This window comes from Electrona antarctica (assembly GCF_951216825.1).
Source record: "Electrona antarctica genome assembly, chromosome: 20".
Lineage (NCBI taxonomy): Eukaryota > Metazoa > Chordata > Actinopteri > Myctophiformes > Myctophidae > Electrona > Electrona antarctica.
Genome location: NC_136801.1, coordinates 1,721,847 through 1,733,655, shown reverse-complemented (window position 1 = coordinate 1,733,655; position 11,809 = coordinate 1,721,847). Strand labels below are relative to the sequence as shown.

Below are 11,809 nucleotides of genomic sequence, written 5' to 3'. Positions count from 1 at the left end.
GAACCCACTACACCTCCACTCCTCCAGGACATCAGGTTCAGCTCTCTGTGAACCCACTACACCTCCACTCCTCCAGGACATCAGGTTCAGCTCTCTGTGAACCCACTACACCTCCACTCCTCCAGGACATCAGGTTCAGCTCTCTGTGAACCCACTACACATCCACTCCTCCAGGACATCAGGTCCAGCTCTCTGTGAACCCACTACAACTCCACTCCTCCAGGACATCAGGTTCAGCTCTCTGTGAACCCACTACATCTCCACTCCTCCAGGACATCAGGTTCAGCTCTCTGTGAACCCACTACACCTCCACTCCTCCAGGACATCAGGTCCAGCTCTCTGTGAACCCACTACACCTCCACTCCTCCAGGACATCAGGTTCAGCTCTCTGTGAACCCACTACACCTCCACTCCTCCAGGACATCAGGTTCAGCTCTCTGTGAACCCACTACACCTCCACTCCTCCAGGACATCAGGTTCAGCTCTCTGTGAACCCACTACACCTCCACTCCTCCAGGACATCAGGTTCAGCTCTCTGTGAACCCACTACACCTCCACTCCTCCAGGACATCAGGTTCAGCTCTCTGAACCCACTACACCTCCACTCCTCCAGGACATCAGGTTCAGCTCTCTGTGAACCCACTACACCTCCACTCCTCCAGGACATCAGGTTCAGCTCTCTGTGAACTCACTACACCTCCACTCCTCCAGGACATCAGGTTCAGCTCTCTGTGAACCCCCTACACCTCCACTCCTCCAGGACATCAGGTTCAGCTCTCTGTGAACCCACTACACCTCCACTCCTCCAGGACATCAGGTTCAGCTCTCTGTGAACCCACTACACCTCCAGGACATCAGGTTCAGCTCTCTGTGAACCCACTACACCTCCACTCCTCCAGGACATCAGGTCCAGCTCTCTGTGAACCCACTACACCTCCACTCCTCCAGGACATCAGGTTCAGCTCTCTGTGAACCCACTACACCTCCACTCCTCCAGGACATCAGGTTCAGCTCTCTGTGAACCCACTACACCTCCACTCCTCCAGGACATCAGGTTCAGCTCTCTGTGAACCCACTACACCTCCACTCCTCCAGGACATCAGGTTCAGCTCTCTGTGAACCCACTACACCTCCAGGACATCAGGTTCAGCTCTCTGTGAACCCACTACACCTCCACTCCTCCAGGACATCAGGTTCAGCTCTCTGTGAACCCACTACACCTCCACTCCTCCAGGACATCAGGTTCAGCTCTCTGTGAACCCACTACACCTCCACTCCTCCAGGACATCAGGTTCAGCTCTCTGTGAACCCACTACACCTCCACTCCTCCAGGACATCAGGTTCAGCTCTCTGTGAACCCACTACACCTCCACTCCTCCAGATTGAGACTTCTAAAACAACACGAGAGGAATTACATCGGGGGGGCATAACATAATCCCCAAAGTGCACGATATTGAAAAGGGATTAACCCGAAGAGGAATAAGGGACCGCCGTGCGCCTTCACAGTTTGGTGGATTTGTAGTGCCACGTGCTGCTCACAGGCCCAGACAGACAGACAGACAGACACACACACACACAGACACAGTGACGGACACAGACACAGACACAGACAGTGTCAGAAGAGATGTCTCTCTGCATGCCTCGGTTTGATTGCGGATCGAGGGGGGGGAGGTTGGCTGGCAGTCCGGTTCGGATTTACGTGCCTCTGTGAGCGTTTGGGGATTTATACGTTCTTCTCAAAGTAACACGATCTGCGTCGAGCTCTGTCCCCGTTGGTTGCGTTTGGGTCCATGGAGTCGTGCCTCGGTGTGGTGTGTGTGTGTGTGTGTGTGTGTGTGTGTGTGTGTGTGGGGTTCGTGCCTCGGTGCATTTCTTATAGAGACACGCAGAGACACTTCAGCTGAAGATTTACTCCGTTTGTGTTCAGTTCACCCAGAGAGACAATGGAGCCGCGAGGATATGTTTCAGTGGCTCAGACAGCATGTAACAATATAACAAGGATATGTTTCAGTGGCTCAGACAGTATGTAATAATATAACAAGGATATGTTTCAGTGGCTCAGACAGTATGTAACAATATAACAATATGTTTCAGTGGCTCAGACAGTATGTAACAATATAACAATGATATGTTTCAGTGGCTCAGACAACATGTAACAATATAACAATGATATGTTTCAGTGGCTCAGACAGTATGTAACAATATAACAATATGTTTCAGTGGCTCAGACAGTATGTAACAATATAACAATGATATGTTTCAGTGGCTCAGACAACATGTAACAATATAACAATGATATGTTTCAGTGGCTCAGACAGTATGTAACAATATAACAATATGTTTCAGTGGCTCAGGCAGTATGTAACAATATAACAATGATATGTTTCAGTGGCTCAGACAGTATGTAACAATATAACAATGATATGTTTCAGTGGCTCAGACAACATGTAACAATATAACAATGATATGTTTCAGTGGCTCAGACAGTATGTAACAATATAACAAGGATATGTTTCAGTGGCTCAGACAGTATGTAACAATATAACAATGATATGTTTCAGTGGCTCAGACAGTATGTAACAATATAACAATGATATGTTTCAGTGGCTCAGACAGTATGTAACAATATAACAATGATATGTTTCAGTGACTCAGACAGTAGGCATGTAACAATATAACAATGATATGTTTCAGTGACTCAGACAGTAGGCATGTAACAATATAACAAGGATATGTTTCAGTGGCTCAGACAGTATGTAATAATATAACAAGGATATGTTTCAGTGGCTCAGACAGTATGTAATAATATAACAAGGATATGTTTCAGTGGCTCAGACAGTATGTAACGATATAACAAGGATATGTTTCAGTGTCTCAGACAACATGTAACAATATAACAATGATATGTTTCAGTGGCTCAGACAGTATGTAATAATATAACAAGGATATGTTTCAGTGGCTCAGACAGTATGTAACAATATAACAATATGTTTCAGTGGCTCAGACAGTATGTAACAATATAACAATGATATGTTTCAGTGGCTCAGACAGTATGTAACAATATAACAAGGATATGTTTCAGTGGCTCAGACAGTATGTAACAATATAACAAGGATATGTTTCAGTGTCTCAGGCAGTATGTAACAATATAACAATGATATGTTTCAGTGGCTCAGACAGTATGTAACAATATAACAATGATATGTTTCAGTGGCTCAGACAGTATGTAACAATATAACAATGATATGTTTCAGTGGCTCAGACAGTATGTAACAATATAACAAGGATATGTTTCAGTGACTCAGACAGTATGTAACAATATAACAATGATATGTTTCAGTGACTCAGACAGTAGGCATGTAACAACATATCGTATCGTAAATCCATTCAAACTGGTGACAATTGATGAAAAGAAAAATTTTCTCTCATTCACTACTGTATTGAAAAGAGGATAAGAGAAGACAATTACAAGAACGAAAATACTGGATTTGTGTAAGAGAAATAAAGTAAAAATACTGTCATTTTTCTGGAATATCATTTTGCGTTTAGAAACATTGTGTAAAATTGTATCGTGAACCTAGTATTGTGATTTGAATAGTTCAGTGAATCATTACATGCCCATGGATCAGTGTTCAAGAAAGGAGATTAAGATATTAGAGAGAGAGAGAGAGAGAGAGACAGAATGAAAGAGAGAGAGAGACCGAGAGACAGGAGAGAATGAGAGAGACAGAATGAAAAAGAGAGAGAGAGAGAGAGAGAGAGAGAGAGAGAGAGACAGAGAGACAGAATGAAAACGAGAGAGAGAGAGAGAGAGAGAGAGAGACATAGAGAGATCACAGCACCTATACACAGATAAGCGTAGCAGCGTGTAAACACAACACTGCTGCGATTAGTCGTCGGAAGCAGTTATTCTGGGATCAGGGAGTATAAGGAAGGGTCCATGATACTAACAATAATGATGACAAATGGTCACCCCCCCACAGCCCCCCCCCCCCCCCCCCACAGCCCCTCCCCCCTCCCCCCCCCCTCCTCTCGGGGGGGCTTCCCTACCAAATTAGCTTCGGTCAATACAGCATGTTTTCCAATTTGTCCGTCTCAGGAGACGCTGGAGCGAAATATTGGTTACTGTAAACCGGCCGGCTGTGGGAATTAAATCCTATTGGCTTATTCACAGTATCATCATCATTAGCATATACAAGGATGAATGGGAGGCCATGATTAGACGCCCTGCACGCTGCGAGAGAGAGAGAGTCCCGGTCCCGTTGCGTTCGGTTCCCGTGGCGATGGAAGACGAGCCCCGCCCTGCAGAGGATCCTCTCCTCGCGTCCGCTTGATTTCCCCACAGAGTGGCGTCTTCTTCTTCTTCACCTCCGGAAAGTGGCTAAAAAACGAAAGTGACGGGTACAGTTAGGTGTTCACGTTCTCTCGCTATAGAGCGCCGACGTCCTGACGTCACTCGCTCATCCCCTCGACTCCCCTGAAGTCCTGACGTCACTCGCTCATCCCCTCGACTCCCCTGAAGTCACTCGCTCATCCCCTCGACTCCCCTGAAGTCCTGATGTCACTTGCTCATCCCCTCGACTCCCCTGAAGTCCTGACATCACTCGCTCATCCCCTCGACTCCCCTGAAGTCCTGACGTCACTCGCTCATCCCCTCGACTCCCCTGAAGTCCTGACGTCACTCGCTCATCCCCTCGACTCCCTGAAGTCCTGACGTCACTCGCTCATCCCCTCGACTCCCCTGAAGTCCTGACGTCACTCGCTCATCCCCTCGACTCCCCTGAAGTCCTGACGTCACTCGCTCATCCCCACGACTCCCGTGAAGTCCTGACGTCACTCGCTCATCCCCTCGACTCCCCTGAAGTCCTGACATCACTCGCTCATCCCCTCGACTCCCCTGAAGTCCTGACGTCACCTGCTCATCCCCTCGACTCCCCTGAAGTCCTGACGTCACTCGCTCATCCCCTCGACTCCACTGAAGTCCTGACATCACTCGCTCATCCCCTCGACTCCCCTGAAGTCCTGACGTCACTCGCTCATCCTCTCGACTCCCCTGAAGTCCTGACGTCACTCGCTCATCCCCTCGACTCCCCTGAAGTCCTGACGTCACTCGCTCATCCCCTCGACTCCCGTGAAGTCCTGACGTCACTCGCTCATCCCCTCGACTCCCCTGAAGTCCTGACATCACTCGCTCATCCCCTCGACTCCCCTGAAGTCCTGACGTCACCTGCTCATCCCCTCGACTCCCCTGAAGTCCTGACGTCACTCGCTCCTCCCCTCGACTCCCCTGAAGTCCTGACGTCACTCGCTCATCCTCTCGACTCCCCTGAAGTCCTGACGTCACTCGCTCATCCTCTCGACTCCCCTGAAGTCCTGACGTCACTCGCTCATCCCCTCGACTCCCCTGAAGTCCTGACGTCACTCGCTCATCCCCTCGACTCCCCTGAAGTCCTGACGTCACTCGCTCATCCCCTCGACTCCCCTGAAGTCCTGACGTCACTCGCTCGTCCCCTCGACTCCCCTGGTTCACGGAAAGTAATTTCTCTATAGAGAACAACATGGGGCTCATCTTTAAATAGTCTCATATAAGCACTGTGGTCCAAAAATAAACAAGCTGTCTCTGCGTTATTGTCAGGGAGGTTTCTCTGTATTGTTTGCGACAGGCAGTCACTCATATATGATACAGTCTGTTTCTATAGCAAAAGAAAAACAAACAAAAAAACACGTTGACTCTGAAAGAATATATATTATACAACAGGTTGTTCCGAGGAAGCAATCTGATTGGTTGAAACAGCCTTCTAGCCGTGGGTTAAACCAGCACCATTCACCACCTAATCAAAACAAAGAATTCAGCTGCTCTGTTCTCCCAGAGCGCTAGCAAACTCGGTGGCTAGGCTAGCTAGTTTCTTGGGACATTTGTGGTCGTAGTGACTACATCTGTCATTAAAAAAATATATTCTTTCAGCGATTTTCTTAGTTTTAAGGGTAACTGTTGTATAATTGCAATATTACACTCAAGGGTGTGGGTTAACATGATTATTGCCACGACAGGGATGCGGTGAGGAACGAGACAAAGTCGAGTTCCGCAAGCATCACCGTTAACCCACACCCTCTCGTGTAATATTGCTTAATTATACCACAGGTCGTTTCGAGGAAGCAATCTGATTGGTTGAAACAGCCTTCTAGCCGTGGGTTAAACCAGCACCATTCACCACCTAATCAAAACAAAGAATTCAGCTGCTCTGTTTTCCCATGCCACTTCAGTGATGCTTGCGGAACTCGACTTTGTCTCGTTCCTTACCGCATCACTGTCGTGGCAATAATCACGTTAACCCACACCCTCTCGTGTAATATTGCTTAATTCAAAGATGTGCGCCACATTTTCACGATTTTTTTTAAAATAGCAGATCTACAAGCTCATAGCGCGGCACTCGGTGCCGCGCTATGAGCTTGTAAATCTGCTATTTTTCAACAGGTAAAGTTTAAAATAATAGTTAAAGTGGTTGAAGTGCTGTGAGGCGACACAAATCAGGTGGGTTAATAACCATTGTGGGTGTCCAGGGTGGAGTGTTAACATGAGCCCCTGAATCTGAGGGTGAACATGTGCAATATTATGTTCCAAAGTCTGTCTGACAAACAGCATCGCAAACCAGAAGCCTCTCCGAGGTGCTATCAGATATCAGACAAAGATTATAGCCGAGAACTTTTAGAATGGCCTAAATTGAACTGTGGTGATGACAGAAGCAACATTATTATTATTATTATTGGTGTTTCTCCTTTTTTCATGTTTTGTGTCATGTTGGGGGGGGGAAATCACACTTGCGTGAAGTGAGGGGAGCGCACTGAGTTGCTTTCATTCAGATTGCAGATTCACAGCCGCTATACGTTACGCGACACAAATGCAGTGCGATATTGTACATTCGGGCGGTGAGTCTCTTACCACCGCGGCTTCAGTGACATCATGTTGTAGTTTTAGTAAAAACAGAGAGATGTGTTTGGGTGAGCGGTGAGTCTCTTACCACCGCGGCTTCAGTGACATCATGTTGTAGTTTTAGTAAAAACAGAGAGATGTGTTTGGGTGAGCGGTGAGTCTCTTACCACCGCGGCTCAGTGACGTCATGTTGTAGTTTTAGTAAAAACAGAGAGATGTGTTTGGGGTGAGCGGTGAGTCTCTTACCACCGCGGCTCAGTGACGTCATGTTGTAGTTTTAGTAAAAACAGAGAGGTGTGTTTGGGTGAGCGGTGAGTCTCTTACCACCGCGCCTCAGTGACGTCATGTTGTAGTTTTAGTAAAAACAGAGAGATGTGTTTGGGTGAGCGGTGAGTCTCTTACCACCGCGGCTTCAGTGACATCATGTTGTAGTTTTAGTAAAAACAGAGAGATGTGTTTGGGTGAGCGGTGAGTCTCTTACCAAGCGGCTCAGTGACGTCATGTTGTAGTTTTAGTAAAAACAGAGAGATGTGTTTGGGTGAGCGGTGAGTCTCTTACCACCGCGGCTCAGTGACGTCATGTTGTAGTTTTAGTAAAAACAGAGAGATGTGTTTGGGTGAGCGGTGAGTCTCTTACCACCGCGGCTCAGTGACGTCATGTTGTAGTTTTAGTAAAAACAGAGAGATGTGTTTGGGTGAGCGGTGAGTCTCTTACCACCGCGGCTCAGTGACGTCATGTTGTAGTTTTAGTAAAAACAGAGAGATGTGTTTGGGTGAGCGGTGAGTCTCTTACCACCGCGGCTCAGTGACGTCATGTTGTAGTTTTAGTAAAAACAGAGAGATGTGTTTGGGTGAGCGGTGAGTCTCTTACCACCGCGGCTCAGTGACGTCATGTTGTAGTTTTATCATCGCCGCTCAGTGACGTCATGTTGTAGTTTTATCATCGCCGCTCAGTGACGTCATGTTGTAGTTTTATCATCGCGGCTCAGTGACGTCATGTTGTAGTTTTCCCAACCACTGCGGTGAGTAAAACTGTATATGCCTTTATACTCTTAAAACAGTTCTACTGCTAAATACGCGCTACCCGCTATTTAATCCAATATTCTACGCTGCCGATATTGTTTTATTACCTTTAGAGCATACGCTGAAGCATTTCCAGCTTTCAAGCCTAACCTGACTCCGCCAGATGGGGCAGCAGAGAGTACACTGCCACAAAAGGGCCTGGCCAATCAGCAGCGGAGTCAGGTTACTAGCAGCCCAGAGGTTGACTTGGTTTCCGGTTTCGTCGTCATAACGTGACGGCCTCGTCACCAGGTCCGCGACAAAGCCGGAGTTTCTTTTTCATTATTAAAATACGGCGAATTAAACACATAAAACAAATAGCGGGTTTAGCGTAATAAGCAGAGTCGATTGTTTGATTAAACAATTTAAAGCCCTCAAAGTGTTAGGACTGCTGACGAGAGTAGTTCAGCATTACAACTTAAGACAAATGAAAAAAATATCAATACAACTAATCACTCGTTTTGTAAACGACAACCCTGTAAAAATTGCCACACGAGGTGGATATGATTTCAATCACCGTGTGCATTAGCGGTATTGATTAATCAATGATAGGGCGGGGGTCCCGGGGGGGGGGGGGGGGGGGGGGAGGTTCCCAGGGCCAGTTTAACTGGCCCTGGGAACCTCCCCTCTGGGACCCCCTGCCCTCCTGACTTCAGCACATAACAGTCACACTTAACATGTCGAACGAGGCAACTATATTCACCGTACTCAGACAACCACGGAAGACGAATCCGGGACGTTAACCCATGTAGGCCTGACGTCGAAAATTTAAAAAATGTCTTTTTTAAAATGTATTTTTTTCTGAAAAACCTCTTGTTTCTGTATCAGTGGTTCTCAATATTTCATGTCAAGGACCCCAAAAATTATATGTAATATGCCGCCGACCCCCATCTGAAGATATGTTGTTCCAGGCCCAGAAGCAAAGATTTGAGTTTAAAAACTGAAACTCTGAAAGAATATATATTCAGATGTGAATATATATTTTTTCAAAAATAGCAGACCTACAAGCTCGTAGCGCGCCACTCGGTGCCGCGCTATGAGCTTGTAGATCTGCTATTTTTCAATAGCTTTAAAACACCAAAAGGGGTTCCCGCCAAAAATGGGTTAATGTTCATTTGTCACGGGGGGGGGGGGGGGGGGGGGGTATTCTGTACGCGATTGATTTAGGCTAATTAGGTCCAGATTAGAGACAGGGAACATCTGATCATTCACTCTGTGTGGTGTATAAAATAATTTCGCAGTTGGATGGAAACCCAATCCATGCAACGTCATCACCTTTTCAAGAACAATACAAATAAAACCTGCGTTCGAATGGATCCAATGTTTATCGTTTTAGTCACAAGCTCAAAAAGGAGGAGGAGAGGAAAAAGCAGGGATCCCAATATAGATCCCTGGGGAACGCCGCCGGTCAATGAACATAGTGTGTGTTTTGCAGTTAAACAGATATACTCATGTGTAATTAGCTCCTCCTCTGTGGAATTGCTATACTTTACGAAATATAGAATACAATGTCTGTAAATATTTAGGACAAATATGAATGTATTGTATTTTGTACATGTGGGTGTTTATTATATCTTATACAATGGATATACTTTGAGACTTGTATTGTACATATCACTTGTGTCAATGTCACCTGATCGCTGACAGTGATTGGGACTGATGGTTGATGGGCCACAGGTGTGGTATGTCACACTGCTATATATATACATGTATAAATGGTAAAATGGTAAATGGTAAATGGTGCATTTATATAGCGCCTTTATCCAAGGCGCTTTACATAGATTGTGCATTACATTTACCCATTCACACACACATTCATACACCGATTGCAGCGGAAGCCATGCAAGGTACCAACCAGCACATCGGGAGCAATTTGGGGTTCAGTGTCTTGCCCAAGGACACTTCGACATGTAGACAGGAGGAGCCGGGATTCGAACCGCCGACCCATGGATCATTGGACGACCTGCTCTACCTCCTGAGCCACAGTCGCCCATGTATTGTCTACTCATTCCTTGAAGGTCTGAGGAAGGGCTGCAGCCCGAAACGTTACCTGATTAAAATAAAGATACTTGGGAGCCTGAATTGGTGTGCCGATTTTTTCATTTCTTATACTTGCGAAATATGACTATAAAAGGATGCAAAAAAAAGGAATAAATATGGAGATACATGGTTTCTACCCAACAGTGACGATACCTGCATGAACCCGTTTCACACCCAGGTCCACTATTTATTCAGAACTAAAGAATATTTTGTTATTGGATAAGATTTTGTCGTTTGCAAATCCATGCTGTATTGATGTTGGAGAGATAACAGGCACACGATCAAACATAACAATGCTTCTATGTTCTCTGTGTGGAGACTTCTATGTTCTCTGTGTGTAGACTTCTATGTTCTCTGTGTGTAGACTTCTATGTTCTCTGTGTGTAGACTTATATGTTCTCTGTGTGTAGACTTCTATGTTCTCTGTGTGTAGACTTCTATGTTCTCTGTGTGTAGACTTCTATGTTCTCTGTGTGTAGACTTCTATGTTCTCTGTGTGTAGACTTCTATGTTCTCTGTGTGTAGACTTCTATGTTCTCTGTGTGTAGACTTCTATGTTCTCTGTGTGTAGACTTATATGTTCTCTGTGTGTAGACTTCTATGTTCTCTGTGTGTAGACTTCTATGTTCTCTGTGTAGACTTCTATGTTCTCTGTGTGTAGACTTCTATGTTCTCTGTGTGTAGACTTCTATGTTCTCTGTGTGTAGACTTCTATGTTCTCTGTGTGTAGACTTCTATGTTCTCTGTGTGTAGACTTCTATGTTCTCTGCTTCTATGTTCTCTGTGTGTAGACTTCTATGTTCTCTGCTTCTATGTTCTCTGTGTGTAGACTTCTATGTTCTCTGTGTGTAGACTTCTATGTTCTCTGTGTGTAGACTTCTATGTTCTCTGCTTCTATGTTCTCTGTGTGTAGACTTCTATGTTCTCTGTGTGTAGACTTCTATGTTCTCTGCTTCTATGTTCTCTGTGTGTAGACTTCTATGTTCTCTGTGTGTAGACTTCTATGTTCTCTGTGTGTAGACTTCTATGTTCTCTGCTTCTATGTTCTCTGTGTGTAGACTTCTATGTTCTCTGTGTGTAGACTTCTATGTTCTCTGCTTCTATGTTCTCTGTGTGTAGACTTCTATGTTCTCTGTGTGTAGACTTCTATGTTCTCTGTGTGTAGACTTATATGTTCTCTGTGTGTAGACTTATATGTTCTCTGTGTGTAGACTTATATGTTCTCTGTGTGTAGACTTCTATGTTCTCTGTGTGTAGACTTCTATGTTCTCTGTGTGTAGACTTCTATGTTCTCTGTGTAGACTTCTATGTTCTCTGTGTGTAGACTTCTATGTTCTCTGTGTGTAGACTTCTATGTTCTCTGTGTGTAGACTTCTATGTTCTCTGTGTGTAGACTTCTATGTTCTCTGTGTGTAGACTTCTATGTTCTCTGTGTGTAGACTTCTATGTTCTCTGTGTGTAGACTTCTATGTTCTCTGTGTGTAGACTTCTATGTTCTCTGTGTGTAGACTTCTATGTTCTCTGTGTGTAGACTTCTATGTTCTCTGTGTGTAGACTTCTATGTTCTCTGTGTGGAGACTTCTATGTTCTCTGTGTGTAGACTTCTATGTTCTCTGTGTGTAGACTTCTATGTTCTCTGTGTGTAGACTTATATGTTCTCTGTGTGTAGACTTATATGTTCTCTGTGTGTAGACTTCTATGTTCTCTGTGTGTAGACTTCTATGTTCTCTGTGTGTAGACTTCTATGTTCTCTGTGTGTAGACTTATATGTTCTCTG

At 45.3% G+C, this 11,809-nt stretch overlaps 1 protein-coding gene across 1 annotated transcript in view; it reads right to left on the bottom strand.

Annotated features, from left to right (window-relative positions):
• Positions 1–4,236: 4,236 nt before the first annotated feature.
• prmt6 (protein arginine methyltransferase 6) overlaps positions 4,237–11,809 on the bottom strand; it is a 46,369-nt gene continuing 38,796 nt past the window's right edge. Inside the window, exon 7 of the mRNA XM_079490240.1 lies at positions 4,237–4,381. The gene's annotated coding sequence lies outside the window, so the exon portion shown is untranslated. The remainder of the gene's footprint in view (positions 4,382–11,809) is intronic.